Genomic DNA, 14,690 nt, shown 5'->3' on the forward strand with positions numbered 1-14,690 from the left:
CAATATAGTTTAAGAAAACATAAAATATATTAGTATACACAATAAATACATAATAAAATGTGTGAAAAATTAGATACACACACAATATTTACTGAAAAAGATATAAATCTTTTTTTAAATTGTAATTCCAATATAGTGAACATACAGTGTTATATTAGTTTCAGGTGTAAAATATAGTGATTCAACAATTCTGTACATTTACTCAGTGCTCATAAATTGTACTCTTAATCCCCATCACCTATTTCACCCAACCCCTACCAACCTCCCCTCTGGTAACCATCAGTTTGTTTTCTATAGTTAAGAGTCTCTTTTTTGGTTTGTCTTTTTTTTTTTCTTTGTTCATTTTTTTTTTTTAAAGATCGTATTTATTTGAGAGAGAGAGAGAGAGCAGGCACAAGCAGGGGGAATGGCAGAGGGAGAGGGAGAAGCGATACCAGGACTCGATACCAGGACCCTGAGATTATGACCTGAGCCGAAGGCAGATGCCTGACAGACTGAGCCACCCAAATGCCCCATTTGTTTTGTTTCTTAAATAACACACATAAGTGAAATCATACAGTATTTGTCTTTCTCTGACTGGCTTATTTTGCTTAGCGTTATGCCCTCTGGCTCCATCCACGTTGTTGCAAATGGCAAGATTTCATTTCTTTTTATGACTGAGTAATACTCCATTGTATGTATATGTGTGTGTGTGTGTGTGTGTGTGTGTGTGTGTATACACATACCATTTCTTCTTTATCCATTCATTTATTGATGGATACTTGGGCTTCTTCCATAATTTGGCTATTGTAAATAATGCTGCATTAAGCACAGGAGCACATATATCTTTTTGAATTAATGTTTTTGTATTCTGTGGGTAAATACCCAGTACAGGAATTACTGGATCATATGATGTTTGTATTTTTAATTTTTTGAGGAACCTCCACACTGTCTTCCACAGTGGCTACACCAGTTTGCATTCCCATCAACAGTGCGCAAGGGTTTCTTTTTCTCCATATTCTCACCAACACTTGTTTCTTGAGTTTTCGATTTTACACATTCTGACAGGTGTGAGGTGGTATCTCATTGTAGTTTTCATTTCATTTTCATCTCCATATTCTCACCAACACTTGCTTCTTGAGTTTTCGAATTTACACATTCTGACAGGTGTGAGGTGGTATCTCATTGTAGTTTTCATTTGCATTTTCCTGATGATGTTGAGCAACTTTTCATGTGTCTGTTTGCCATTTATGTATCTTCTTTGGAAAAGTGTCTGTATCTTCTGCCTGTTTTTAATCAGATTATTTGTTTTGTGGTGTTGAGTTGTATGAGTTCTTTATGTATTTTGAATACATAATACATAATACATAATACATAATACATGATACTCCTTTATCGGAGTGGTCATTTGCAAATATCTTTTCCCACGTAGTAATTGTCTTTTAGTTTTGTTGATTATTTCTTTTGCTGTACAGAAGCTTTTTATTTTAATGTAGTCCCAATAGTTTGTTTTTGCTTTTGTTTCCCTTGCCTCAAAAGACATATCTAGAAAAATTTCGGTATAGCCATTGTCAGAGAAATTACTTTCTCTACTCTCTTCAAGGATTTTTATGGTTTCAGGTCTTACATTAGGTCTTTCACCCATTTTGAGTTTATTTTTGTGTATGGTGTAAGAAACTGGTCCAGTTTCATTCTTTTGCATGTAGCTACCAGTTTCCCCTATGCCATTTGCTGAAGAGACTGTCTTTTTCCCATTGCATATTCTTGCCTTCTTTATCAAATGTTAATTGACCATTTAGTTATGGGTTTATCTTTGGGCTCTTTATTCTGTTCCATTTATTTATGTGTCCATTTTTGTACCAGTACCATACTGTTTTGATCAGGGTGCCAGCATGGGTGGGTCCTGGTGAAGGTGCTCTTCCTGGTTCCAGACTTCTCACTGTATCCTCACATGGTGGAAAAGGCAGAAAGAGGAAGCAACTATACTGACTCTCATAAGGCCACTGTTACCATTCACATGGGCTCCAGTCCATGACTTCATTTAATTTTAATTATGTCCTAAAGACTTCATCTCCTCAAACTATTTTATTGTGGGGTAGGGTTTCAATATATGAATTTTGGAGGTACAAAAACATTTAGCCCATAATGTGCTCATACAGAATACTAATTAGTCTCAAATTAAAAATAATCTATATAGCCTTGAACAGTGAAATGAGTAATAAACTGAATAAATAAATGGAATCCTACGTAGAAAAGAAACTAAACCACCAGTAAATGCAAAGATACGGATGAATCCCACTTTGAGTGGGTTAAAAGCAAAAAATTAAAAAATGCTTAGTATATGATTCAGTTTATTCAAAATTTAAGAATAGGCACAATTAATCTGTTCTTATCTATTTTCTTTAAGGAGAAAGTGTGGTTGGTGATTGGGAGGTTATAAAATATAAACTACAGATATGATAGTATTTGCATGAGCATGTACTGTTGGTCAAAAATCAAGCTCTACACTTAAAATTCTTTTTTACCTTTCTATATGTATGATAGATAGTTTATATATAAGAATTCGAGATCAAAGAAATGAGCCAAGTTGTCAAAATAATTCAGATAAACCAAGGCAAATCAGTCTTACCTTTGTACTTGCATAGTAGCATTTTGTGACTACTTTATAGTGCTTAGCTTGTTTGACTTTTTTTTTTAACTTGTGATTCTGCATACCTTTGAAGACTGTGTGTAATAAGAATGGAAGTTCTGTCTTAATCTTTATATTTCTGGGGTTTAATACAATGGCTGTATATGCAATGTGTACTTCAAATAGATATTAAAAGGATGCACAAGTTTAGAGTTGTTGTCTTCATAATTATAACATGTAAAAGTGTCCTTATTTTATTTACAGGATTTACACATGTTATTTAGCTCATTTTGAGACCCAATTAGATTTTGACAAGGTAAGGGAAATCAAACTGGAAGTGACTGATTTCGTTTCTGAGGACAAATAAATGCCTCATAAGAAACTATCTCTTAGCAACAAGACATTAAACTTCTGCTACCAGCTGTAGCTTACAGCCTGTTAAATTCTATTTTTTTAGTAAGCATAGTATTATATATATAGAATACCTAATATTATATACTAAAAATGTTCCATAGAGCCTTCAGTATTTTATAACATATAGCTCAGCAATTTAGTCATATTAAGTGTTAAACATAATTTGAGTTAAATTGATATTATTCATTGTTTTTGTTTTAAAAAATAATACATTTGTGGGGCGCCTGGGTGGCACAGCAGTTAAGCGTCTGCCTTCGGCTGAGGGCGTGATCCTGGCGTTATGGGATCGAGCCCCACATCAGGCTCTTCCTCTATGAGCCTGTTTCTTCCTCTCCCACTCCCCCTGCTTGTGTTCTCTCTCTCGCTGGCTGTCTCTATCTCTGTCAAATAAATAAATAAAATCTTAAAAAAAAATAAAATAAAAAATAATACATTTGTAGATAATACAAAACTGAATGACATTATTGATAAAAGTTATTGAAAGATCAAGACAGAATAGAGCAATGAAAAAAATCTATAGCTATAAATCAGGTTTTGTCCTCATCCTAGAATTACAGTAATGAATAGGACAGCCACTCTTCTTAAATAGCCTTTGAACCAATAATGAGGCCATAATATTAAGCAAATAATTTCAGTTAACTCAGACTAAATGAAGTCTGTTAATTGTAAGTTCCAATAACACTGTTAATTTTTCTTCATGACACCCACTATCCTTATAAATTTGTTCATTTTCTTTCCTTCAAATGTGTATAATCTTTGGAAATCAGGACTATATCTATTTCAGGTATCTTCAGAGCCTAGTAAAATACAATTTAAAGCATGACTTATTCATTGGAAATCAAAGAAGGAAAGTTTACAGTAAATATAAATATTTCTAAGATTGAAGCTATACAAAAATTGAAGGGACAGTCTTATAAAATGTAAAAGCCTCCACCCCTTGATATTTCTAAGTTAATGATTAAATTTCATGTCTATCTTGTAACTTCTTCTTATTTAAAGTTTCCCTAGTTCCATGAACAGTATATATTGACGTAACTTAAATGTGAACTCAATATATTGAGTTTAGGAAGTACCTATAATAAAGGAAAAAGTATACTTGGGTCATAGTTGCTCTGAGCATATATTAGGTAAATGTCTGTGGAACAAGTCACAGCTGATAAGAATAAATAGTGGACTCAGTTGAAAAGGGATAAGACCATGGGGTAATGAGAAAGTTCATGAGGATAGACAGTTGTTCAACATAACCCACTAGATATTTCTAACACATTCTGTGAAGACAAATCTAACTTTGCTCAAGTAGAAGTTAAAACCAAAAAGGTTTGTCTTAAATAAGCTGACATAATAAGACATATTTTAATCTGTATCTTAATATAATCTCTAGAAGGAACTCTTCTTTAGTATGAATGTACCAACTGACTCAAAGATAAATTGTCTTCATAGTAGCTACATATGTGTGCATACCATAAGGTATAGATTTGTGGAATCAAGATGTTGTAAAGTATTTACATATTCCATCCAAAGTAAACTGCAATAAAATAACGATGATGCCTGTAATAAAGACCTGAAGATCCTGTCAAATTTGAATGAACCACCCAAATATAAAGTTCTGTTTAGTATAATACTAATATAATAATATATATTTTATGTGCCCTTCTTTTTCTCTATGTTACCAACCTGGGTCATCTAGGAACCCAAGTAATTAAATCAGATGATTTGTGTCTCCCACTGGGTTAAATAATGATTTTTTAAAAAGTACCCTATATACATTGTCTTGAATCCTCATGTGAACCTTCACAGCAAATCTGTAAGTGAGATTTAAAGATTTATTTATTTATTTGAGAGTCAGAGACACGCCTGTGTGCATGAGCATGGGAATGGGGCTGGGGGATGGGGAGTGAGCGAGGGAAAGGGAGAGAATCTCAAGCGGACTTCCCCCTGAGTGCAGAGCCTACCATGGGGCTGGATCTCACAACCCTGAGATCATGACCTGAGCTGAAATAAAAAATCAGATGCTTAACCAACTGAGCCGCCCAAGTGTCCCTAAGTTAGATTTAATTACTCTTTTACTAGGAGACAAACTGAGGTTCTATAGGTAGTAGAACTAAGAAAATAAAATACCTATAAGGTTTCAGGCAAATAAATTGAATGAGTAGAGGAGGGGGAGGTGGAAAATATGCAGAGTCAGAGAAAGAATACATAAAAAAAGGGAACGTTTATTTATAAAGCATCTACAGGGGCTATGACACTTTAAGCTGTGTATATTTCTTTTGTTTTCTAGAAGTACCCAAATTCCTTTCATTCACATTTAGGGAAGGGTGAAGGGTATTTGTAAAGAAAATGTCAGATTAAGTAAGGCAATGACGTTTTTCTTCAAATATCTGCTAGTAACAACTTAAAACAATTTAGAAAGCAGTAAACATTTTAGTATAACATAAACTACCTTTGATTGCAAGTTTAAAGGAAGAGACTCAAATATTTTTTGAGTGGTGATGGTGCTGTTAAAATAAGCAAATATTTTTATGGATTACTACTTAAAAGGATTTATTTGGATATGTAAGTCATTATTTGTTAAAAATGTCACATTTTTATAAGCACAATTTATATTTTCCCATGCCATGAATTTATATAAAATGTAGTGCAAGGTTAAAAAATATGCCACTCTTACGTTACTGTGATTGACTCTATTATATCTGTGGAACTGCATTAACTTCTTGCCTTTAATCTCATGCCCTTCTAATTCATCCTCCACACTGTCTGTGAGCAATCTTCTATATGTAAATTGGATGATTTCACTCTTTTCCTTCAAGTTACTCAGTGTTTCTCCACTGCCTTGAAGATAAACGCAAATTGCTTTGTATGTCGTACAGCCTTCCAATGTTGGTACCCGCCGGTATGTCCTGCTCCTTCATCTTCTATGCACACTCTTTACTCTAAGAATGCCAGCCTCTTTTAATACTTCCCTGAGTGTGCCAGGTGCTCTCTTCTTGTTCTCTGTCTAGATTGTTCTTTCTCCAGCATCCATCTAACTCTTCCTGGTATTTGGAGCTTCAGTTTCACACATACCTTTTAGAAGAGCAATGCAGTTCTTCAGTGTTTCTCCATAGTGTTGGTTTGGTGCCTCTCTGAGTGCTTTGCTGCATGAATACTTCATCACATCACTATTATTATGTGTATTAAAGTTCCTTATTGTTCACCTGAAACTAACTTAACACTGCAAATTAACTGTACTGGAGTTAAAATAAAAAAGATAAAGTCAATGTTCCTTTGTGTTTTTTACACTGGATTTTTTTATTCTTTCATATTAAGACAACACAGTATTTACATAGATCTGCCCTGGATACTTGATTAATAAATGAATCTCTAAAAAGAAAACCAAAACCAAAATCAAGAAAACCCAAACCAACCAACCAACTGAACAAATAAAAACACTCATCTACCAAAATAAAAAAAAAAACAAATTAAAAAAACAACTGGCCTGTCTGCCACAGTATTATATTCTGTATTTATGCTGTACAATTTCCTCAAAAGAAGAAAAACTATATAAACTATTTTATTTAATACCCTAATTTGGACTCTCATGTAGTATCACCCATACCTAGATAAGATTCAAAATGTTTTTATCTGTTTTTGGTAAATAGAATTTAAAAATTTCTCATGTCAACAATAATCACTGGAAGATTGTGATGATAAGCAAGATACCTGGGGGCTAATCAGTATTAGTAAGAAAGAAAGAGGAGATGTTAGAAAATGGGAAAGAAAGGAAGGAAGGAACAGATAACAGAAAATCAGTATTATCTATCAATAATTTTCTAACATCATGAATCTGCTTTTAACTTGCCTCCCTCCATAGATCTCTACAGGTGTTCTACCCTCTTTTTCTCTAAGGTTCAAACTTCTTTAAACATTCTCAACTTAAATCAGTTGACAATTTTCAATTTATAAAGCAGATAAAGCTGCCCTTCTTCCTAGGTAGACTACCAGTGTCTACAGCTCATGGATAAATGAATCAGAACAGGGTGGAAGACAATTTGGCAAGGGGCAGGGAATGTCTTAGAATGGGCTGGATTTTTTCCTCCAGTATCTGTATGTTGAAGCTCTAAGCCCCAGTACCTCAGAATGTGAAGGTATGTAGAGATAGGTTGTTTACAGTGATGAGTAAGTTAAAATGACATCTTTAAGGTGAGTCCTAATCTAACATAACTGGAATCCTTTTAAGTAGAGGAATATAGACAGAAGGATGTGCACACAGAGAAAAGTCCAGAAGGCATCCATTTGTAAGCCAAAGAGAGAAGCCTCGGGAGAAACCAATCATGCTGACACCTTGATCTCAGTCTTCTAGCTTCCAGAACTACGAGAAAATAAATTTCTGTTGTTGAAACTACTCAGTCTGTGGAATTTTGTTAATGGCAGGCCTAGAAGACTAATAGTGTCCAGGCTGGGAAGAGACCATATGGGATTCAAGGCCTGCATGAGCAGGGCATCCAGAGGAGGTGTTGGTTAGACTAGCTATGAATAGATAGATAGATAGATAGATAGATAGATAGATAGGAGACAGATAGATAAAATATTGAAGATGATAGGGCTTAGCCTTCTCACTCTTGAAGAGGAATAGTACAAATACAGAAAAAAAGAAAGCTAGCTTGAACTATGAGGCTCAATTTATATATTTCTAACTGCCCACTGAAAGGACCCGAGACCAACAGCACTCCAGTAGCAATGAGCATATCTAAAACTCAGAACTTGTTTTCTAAAACTGTCTGTCTACTAAAAGGAACTATAGGGGCACTCGGATGGCTCAGTCAGTGAAGCATCCAACTTAATTTTAGCTCAGGTCATGATTCTCAGGATTGTGGGATCGAGCCCCATGTAGGGCTCAGGGTGTAGTCCGCTTGTCCCTCTCCCTCTACTTCTCCCCGCCTCCTCAATCTCTCACTCTCTCTTTCTTTGTCAAATAAATAAGTAAATAAAATCTTCAAAAGAAACTACAAGTTCTTCTATTTATAGAAGGCATTGTGTATCTGAAATGATACTGTAAAAGAATAAAGTCAGAGACTTCTAAACCTTGAAATTTATTACACAGCAGTGATAAACAGTGTGGTACTAGCATGAGGATGCACATATTAAAAGATGTAGAATTCAGAGTCCAGGAGTAAACCCAGGCATTCATGGCTACTTGATTTCAACAAAGGTGCCAAGTCCATTGAATGGGTAAAGAATAGTCTGAACAACATGGTGCCAAAGAAACTGGATATCCACAAAATAATGAAATTGGACCCACACTTCACACCATATAAAGAATTAACTCAAAATGGATCCCTGCTTCACAGCATATGTGATATACAATATATAATTATACAATAATTAAGTCAAAATAGATTAATGACCTATATATAAGAGCTAAAACCATAAAACTTTGGGAAAAAAATAGGGATAAATTCTTCATGATTTGGCAATGGATCCTTATGTATGACTCCCTAAGCAACAAAAGAACTATATAAATTTGACTTTATCAAAGTTGAAAACTTCTGTGTATCAAATGACATCATCAAGAAAGTTAGAAAACAGTCTATAGAATGGGAGACAATATTTGTAAAACATATATCTGGTAAGGCTCTAGCTTCCAGAATATATAAAGAATTCTTACAAGTAGCAGAAAGACAAATAACTCAATTTAAAAAATTCTTTAATCGTGAAGGACTTCAATAGACATTTCTCAAGAAAGAGAAATTACTAACAAGTATGAAGATATATTCAATATTCATTAGGGAAATGCAAATTAATATTTTACTGAGATGCTACTATATATTTACTAAGATGGCTTAAATAAAAAAAGATAGATGGTAATAAGTGTTGACATTGATGTGGAAAAATTGGAAACCTCAGACATTGCTGTAAAATGGTGGTGTTACTATGGAAAATAATTTAATGGTTCCTCAAAAAATAAAATTAGAATACATATGGCCTAGTAATTCAACTCCTAGATATATACCTAAAAGAATAGACTGAAATACGTGATTTTACATGAATGTGCATAGCAGGACTATTCACAGTAGCTAAAAGGAAGAAACAACCGAAATGTCCATCAATAGACAAATGGATAAAGAATTGTGGAATAAATAGTCAATGGAATATTGTTCAGAAATAAAAATGAATTAAATACTGATAAATGTTACTGCATAGATACACCTTGAAATCATTATGCTAAATGAAGAAAAGTCACATATTATTGTTTGATTCTATTTATATGAAGTATCTGGAATAGGCAAATCCATAGAAACACAAAAACTAGTGGTTGCCAAGGGCTGGGAGGAGGAGAGATGGACAGTAACTGACTAATGGATGTGGAGTTTTTATGTTGGGGTGAGGAAAATCTTTTGAACTAGATAGATATTGCTTTCCCAGCCTTGTGAATAATTTGTTCCCTTTAAAATGAATAGTTTTATGTTATGTGAATTTTACCCTCATTTAAAAAAAAAACCTAATTTGATAATCATCATAGTAATAGTCCAGTGGTAAATGATAAAACTACTGGTGTATGTGGAATAATGAACAAGATTTTACATGGTCTCAAAGTATGCTTTCACAATACATGCATTAATTTCAAAGGGTATAAAAAGTGTGTTTACATTGGAGACTCTCATAGGGATGAAATAATGACGTTTTATCAACATGGCAAAAGCACCTTTAATGGGATACTTTTGTGTGGGTGCCATTCAACAGGATGCAATGAAGGAGTCAGCATCACTTCTGTGATATGCAAGCTCATAATGCATGACTTCTGTCTAATCACAATAGAACATAAATACAAAATAACTGGCTGGAATGTGTGATACTAGATTGGATCCTTTGGCTTTAAAGGACATTTTGGGGTCACTCATTTATGGAACATAAGAAATAGGAAGATCATGGGGCGCCTGGGTGGCACAGCGGTTAAGCGTCTGCCTTCGGCTCAGGGCGTGATCCCGGCGTTATGGGATCGAGCCCCACGTCAGGCTCCTCCGCTATGAGCCTGCTTCTTCCTCTCCCACTCCCCCTGCTTGTGTTCCCTCTCTCGCTGGCTGTCTCTATCTCTGTCGAATAAATAAATAAAATCTTAAAAAAAAAAAAATAGGAAGATCGGTAGGAGAAGGAAGGGAAGAATGAAGGGGGGATAAACAGAAGGGGGAATGAACCATGAGAGACTATGGACTCTGGGAAACAAACTGAGGGCTTCAGAGGGGAGGGGAGTGGGGGATTGGAATAGGCCGGTGATGGGTATTAAGGAGGGCACATATTGCGTGGTGCACTGGGTGTTACATGCAAATAATGAATCATGGAACATTGCATCAAGAGCTGGGGATGTCCTGTATGGAGACTAATATAACAAAATAAAAATTATTAAAAAAAGACTTTTTGGGACATAGGAGAAACATTAATAGACTTGCTGGGTGAATGGCATACAAGTGTTTTTCATGCTATTTTGTATCTTTCTGTGTATTTTAAATTGTTTCAAGATAAAAATAAAAAAAAAAAACCCACAATGCCAGTTAATACAATCACTAAGTCAAGATGTAGTAGCTCTGATTCAGAAGGCAAGTGGTTGCTTTGTTTTAATGAGTATACCTGGAAAAAAGCTTTGCTATTAAAAATCATCTGTAAACCATTATTATTCATACACCTACTTCACATGGTATTGTATTAAATAAGATAATGCATGTTAAGTACTCTGCAAATTTCCTGGCTTGTATTAATTACTCAATAAATGTCAAGTATGATTACATTATAATGAAGGGAAATCAGGACATGATCTCAACTGAGTTCTTTCAGAACAAATAATTTTATAAATCAAAATTTAGACATACAGCTAGGACAATTGCAGATTATTTTTAATTATTTTATTAAAACTATAACATACTTTGCAGTGTTCTTAGCTAGACCGAATGCTGTTTTACTCCTTACATATTTATTTTTAACTTTAAAACATGTATTTTACTGAAGAAATAATATATGCAAATATCAATTTTTTGGAAAAGTACAAAAAAGTAAATGCACATCTTTCAATACTAGTACTCAATTTAAACACTAAAGAAGTAGTTGTATTCTCATATACATTTCTAGAATTTTTTCTTTGCAAAGATATATACTAATATATATATACAAATTTACACATAAATAAAGGCATAGACATTTCTCCTACTACTTAAAAATAAATCCTGAGAATATTTTTACCAAACACATAAAAGAACTCTTTCTCCAAAGCTCTAAGATGTATTTTATTATACGTATGCAGGGTTTTTACTAAGTTATTAGTACAACTAATAACTAATCAGAATGGCTACCAGGCCAATCACAACAAGTGCTGGTGTAATAGTGTCACAGAACAGCAACAAAAATGTTTAGTGGCTTATAATTTAGATCATTTACTTCTCATTCTAGAGTTTATAGATCCACTGTTGTGGAGTTCAGATAACTTCCATGTTTTTTGCTCTGCAACCTAGGCTGAAAGAGAGGATCTTTCTTGGGGAATGTTCTCACTGTGGATGGCAGGAATGCAAGAGTTTGCCTAACCGTTACACATGCACACTTAAAGCTTTATGCTTGCTCAGAGATCATGGGCCAAATCAAAGCAAATGATAAAGGGATGTCAATGCAAGAACTGTATGTGAAGAAACATTTGTAAACTAATGCTTCTATTTATCAAACTCAATGTTGGTCCTGTATAGTAGAACTTGCATTCCCAAGAAGTTGCTTTAATTTACACATGTATCAACAATGCATGTGAATGCTTGGTTCCTCACACACTTCCCTGCACTGTGTGGAAAATGATAAATTAGTATTTCAATTTGCATTTGTATAGTTTATAGTAAGTTTGAGCAATTTTACATGTCACACAACCTTTTCATTAATATTGTCTATTTCTATTTGTTATCCATTTTTCATTGGATTCTTATCTTTTTAAAAATTATTTGTTCTGGGGCGCCTGGGTGGCACAGCAGTTGAGCGTCTGCCTTCGGCTCAGGGCGTGATCCTGGCGTTATGGGATCGAGCCCTACGTCAGGCTCCTCCGCTATGAGCCTGCTTCTTCCTCTCCCACTCCCCCTGCTTGTGTTCCCTCTCTCGCTGGCTGTCTCTGTCTCTGTCGAATAAATAAATAAAATCTTAAAAAAAATTATTTGTTCTATTATATATAAATAAGAATGGTTTACATGTATCTAAAGAGAAATTCACCCTGTTTCTACATGTATGGGTTCATGCAGAAGCTTTCCCTTACTGCAAGACCAGGCAAAAGGGTTCAACAGTAGCACATGGAGAGCTTGAAATGTCTTCTGTAGTTCTGGGATTACAGTCTCACACTTGAAAAGTCAGTGACAGGAGAACCTGTGCCTTGTATTTCCTCTGGATAAAAGAAATTTCTGTGCTGGGGCTGACTTCATTTCTGGAGTTTGTGGTGGCCAGGAATAAATAAACATTATTGAGGGAAGTGTGTGGACCATGTAATGGAGAGAGCAGAGAAGAACAGATGAAAGGATACTAAGTGAACAGACAAAAATCCTCAAAATTATCATGAGTATAGTAGTAGAAAATTATAATAAGTATTATTTGAGCAGTGAATAATGTATGGAATTGTTGATCATTATATTGTACACCTGAAACTAATATAACACTGTATGTTAATTATACTTGAATAAAAAACATGACTAAGAGACAAAAATAATTGTAAAAGTATAATAAGTATAATGCAATGGTGCACTGAAATAATTATAGCTAAAATCAGTAGAGTTTAGTCCATTAGTTGAGGACAATTCAATATTGTAAAATGTGTTACCATACATGTATTATTATGGATAAAAAACCTTTATTAAAATATGGATACACAGATAATTATTACACTAGATTAAAAGTATATATACACACACACACACACACATATGTTTTTAGGATTATAGGTGTGTGTAATGTGTATTTCACATAATATAACAGAATCATGATAAATAATAGCACCTCCAGTAAATTTGTAAGAAAGATATAGTACTCATGATCTTAATAAATATTATTCTAGATTCATTTTTCAATTTGAATCAATCAACAAGGAAACTGAATTAGAACAATAAATGTTAGTAAAGCTAAGTCATCTTTTCATTAATAATATGATTGCATGATTAAGAAATAGAAGAGAATCAGTAAAAAGAAAAAGCTACTGAAAACCAAAACAGTAAAGTGGCTAGATACCAAACACAAAATCGAAGATTCCTTAATCCACTTGTACTATTTATACCACAAATATTCTGTATAGAAATAAAAGAATAATTAGCAATTCTAATAGACATCTCATTGTTTTAAATTTTCATTTCCTTAATAGCAAATCATGTTGAATATATTTTCATAAGTTTATTTGCCATCTGTTTATCTTCTTTGGTGAAGTGTGTGTCCAAATACTTTGCCCATTTTTAATTGTGTTGTTTATTTTCTTATTGTTTTTTAAAATTATTTTTGTATATTTTAAATACAAGTCCTTTATCAGATATATGTATTGCAGATATTACCTCTAGTCTATTCTTTGTCTTTTCATTATTTTAACAGTGTCTTTCACAGAGCAGAAGTTTCTAATTTTAATAAAGTTCAAACTGAGGGCTTCAGAGGGGAGGGGGGTGGAGGATTGGGATAGGCCGGTGACGGGTATTAAGGAGGGCACGTATTGTATGCTGCACTGGGTGTTATACGCAAGTAATGAATATGGAACACTACATCAAAAACTAGGGATGTACTGTATGGTGACTAACATAATAAAAAATTATTATAAAAAAAAGGAAAAGAAGAAATCCCAGTACATGGGGGTGTAATATACTAATCTCTCTACATATTTCCATGTTTGAAACGTTCCAAAATAAAAAGTTTTTTTCTTTTAAAAAGATTACCTACTTTTTCTTTCATATATCATGTTTTAAGTGTTGTATCTAAATATTTATTTATCATCAATCCAAAGCCGCATAGGTTTTCTCCTGTTTCCTACTTAAACTTTTCAAAATTTTTAATTTACATTTGGGTCTATGATACATTTCATGAAAGGTGTAAGGTCTGTGTTTAGGCTTATTAATTTATCTCTCTCTTCTTTCATTTGATTGATGTATTGATGCTTTAACAAATACCACACTGTTTTAATTGCTGTCATTCAGTCTTGAAATTAAGTAGTGTGAGTACTTCAACTTTATTCTTTTCAGTACTGGCCTGACTTCATATAAATTTTAGAATCAGTTTTTCAATATCTATAAAAATAGCTTGCTAGAATTTTGATAGATACTGTTTTGAACCTATATAGTCTGAATAATTAACATCTGAACATTACTGAATCTTACAATTCATGAACAGAGTATCTTTCCATTTATTAAAATTATCTTTAATATTTTTCATGAGTGTCTATTTGTTTTCCACATATAGATCTCATTCATACTTTGTTAGATTTATACTTAACATTACATTTGTTAGTGCTATTCTAAATGATATGTACTTTTTTCATTTCAAATTGTAATTGTTTATTGCTGATATATAAGAAAACAGTTATTTTTTGTGTATTAATTTCATCCAGTGCCTTTGATATACTTACTTATTAGTTCCAGTCAGGCTTTAAAAAAAATTCTTTGACATTTTCTACATAAATAATTATGTCATCTGCAAATAAAAGACAGTTTTA

The 14,690-nt window shown here is 33.5% G+C and overlaps 1 pseudogene; it reads right to left on the bottom strand.

The window, feature by feature from the left end:
• LOC113269466 (ubiquitin-conjugating enzyme E2 C-like) overlaps positions 1-14,690 on the bottom strand; it is a 113,854-nt pseudogene that overhangs the window by 11,842 nt on the left and 87,322 nt on the right.

The sequence above is a fragment of the Ursus arctos genome, unplaced genomic scaffold, assembly GCF_023065955.2.
Source record: "Ursus arctos isolate Adak ecotype North America unplaced genomic scaffold, UrsArc2.0 scaffold_22, whole genome shotgun sequence".
Classification (NCBI taxonomy): Eukaryota; Metazoa; Chordata; class Mammalia; order Carnivora; family Ursidae; genus Ursus; species Ursus arctos.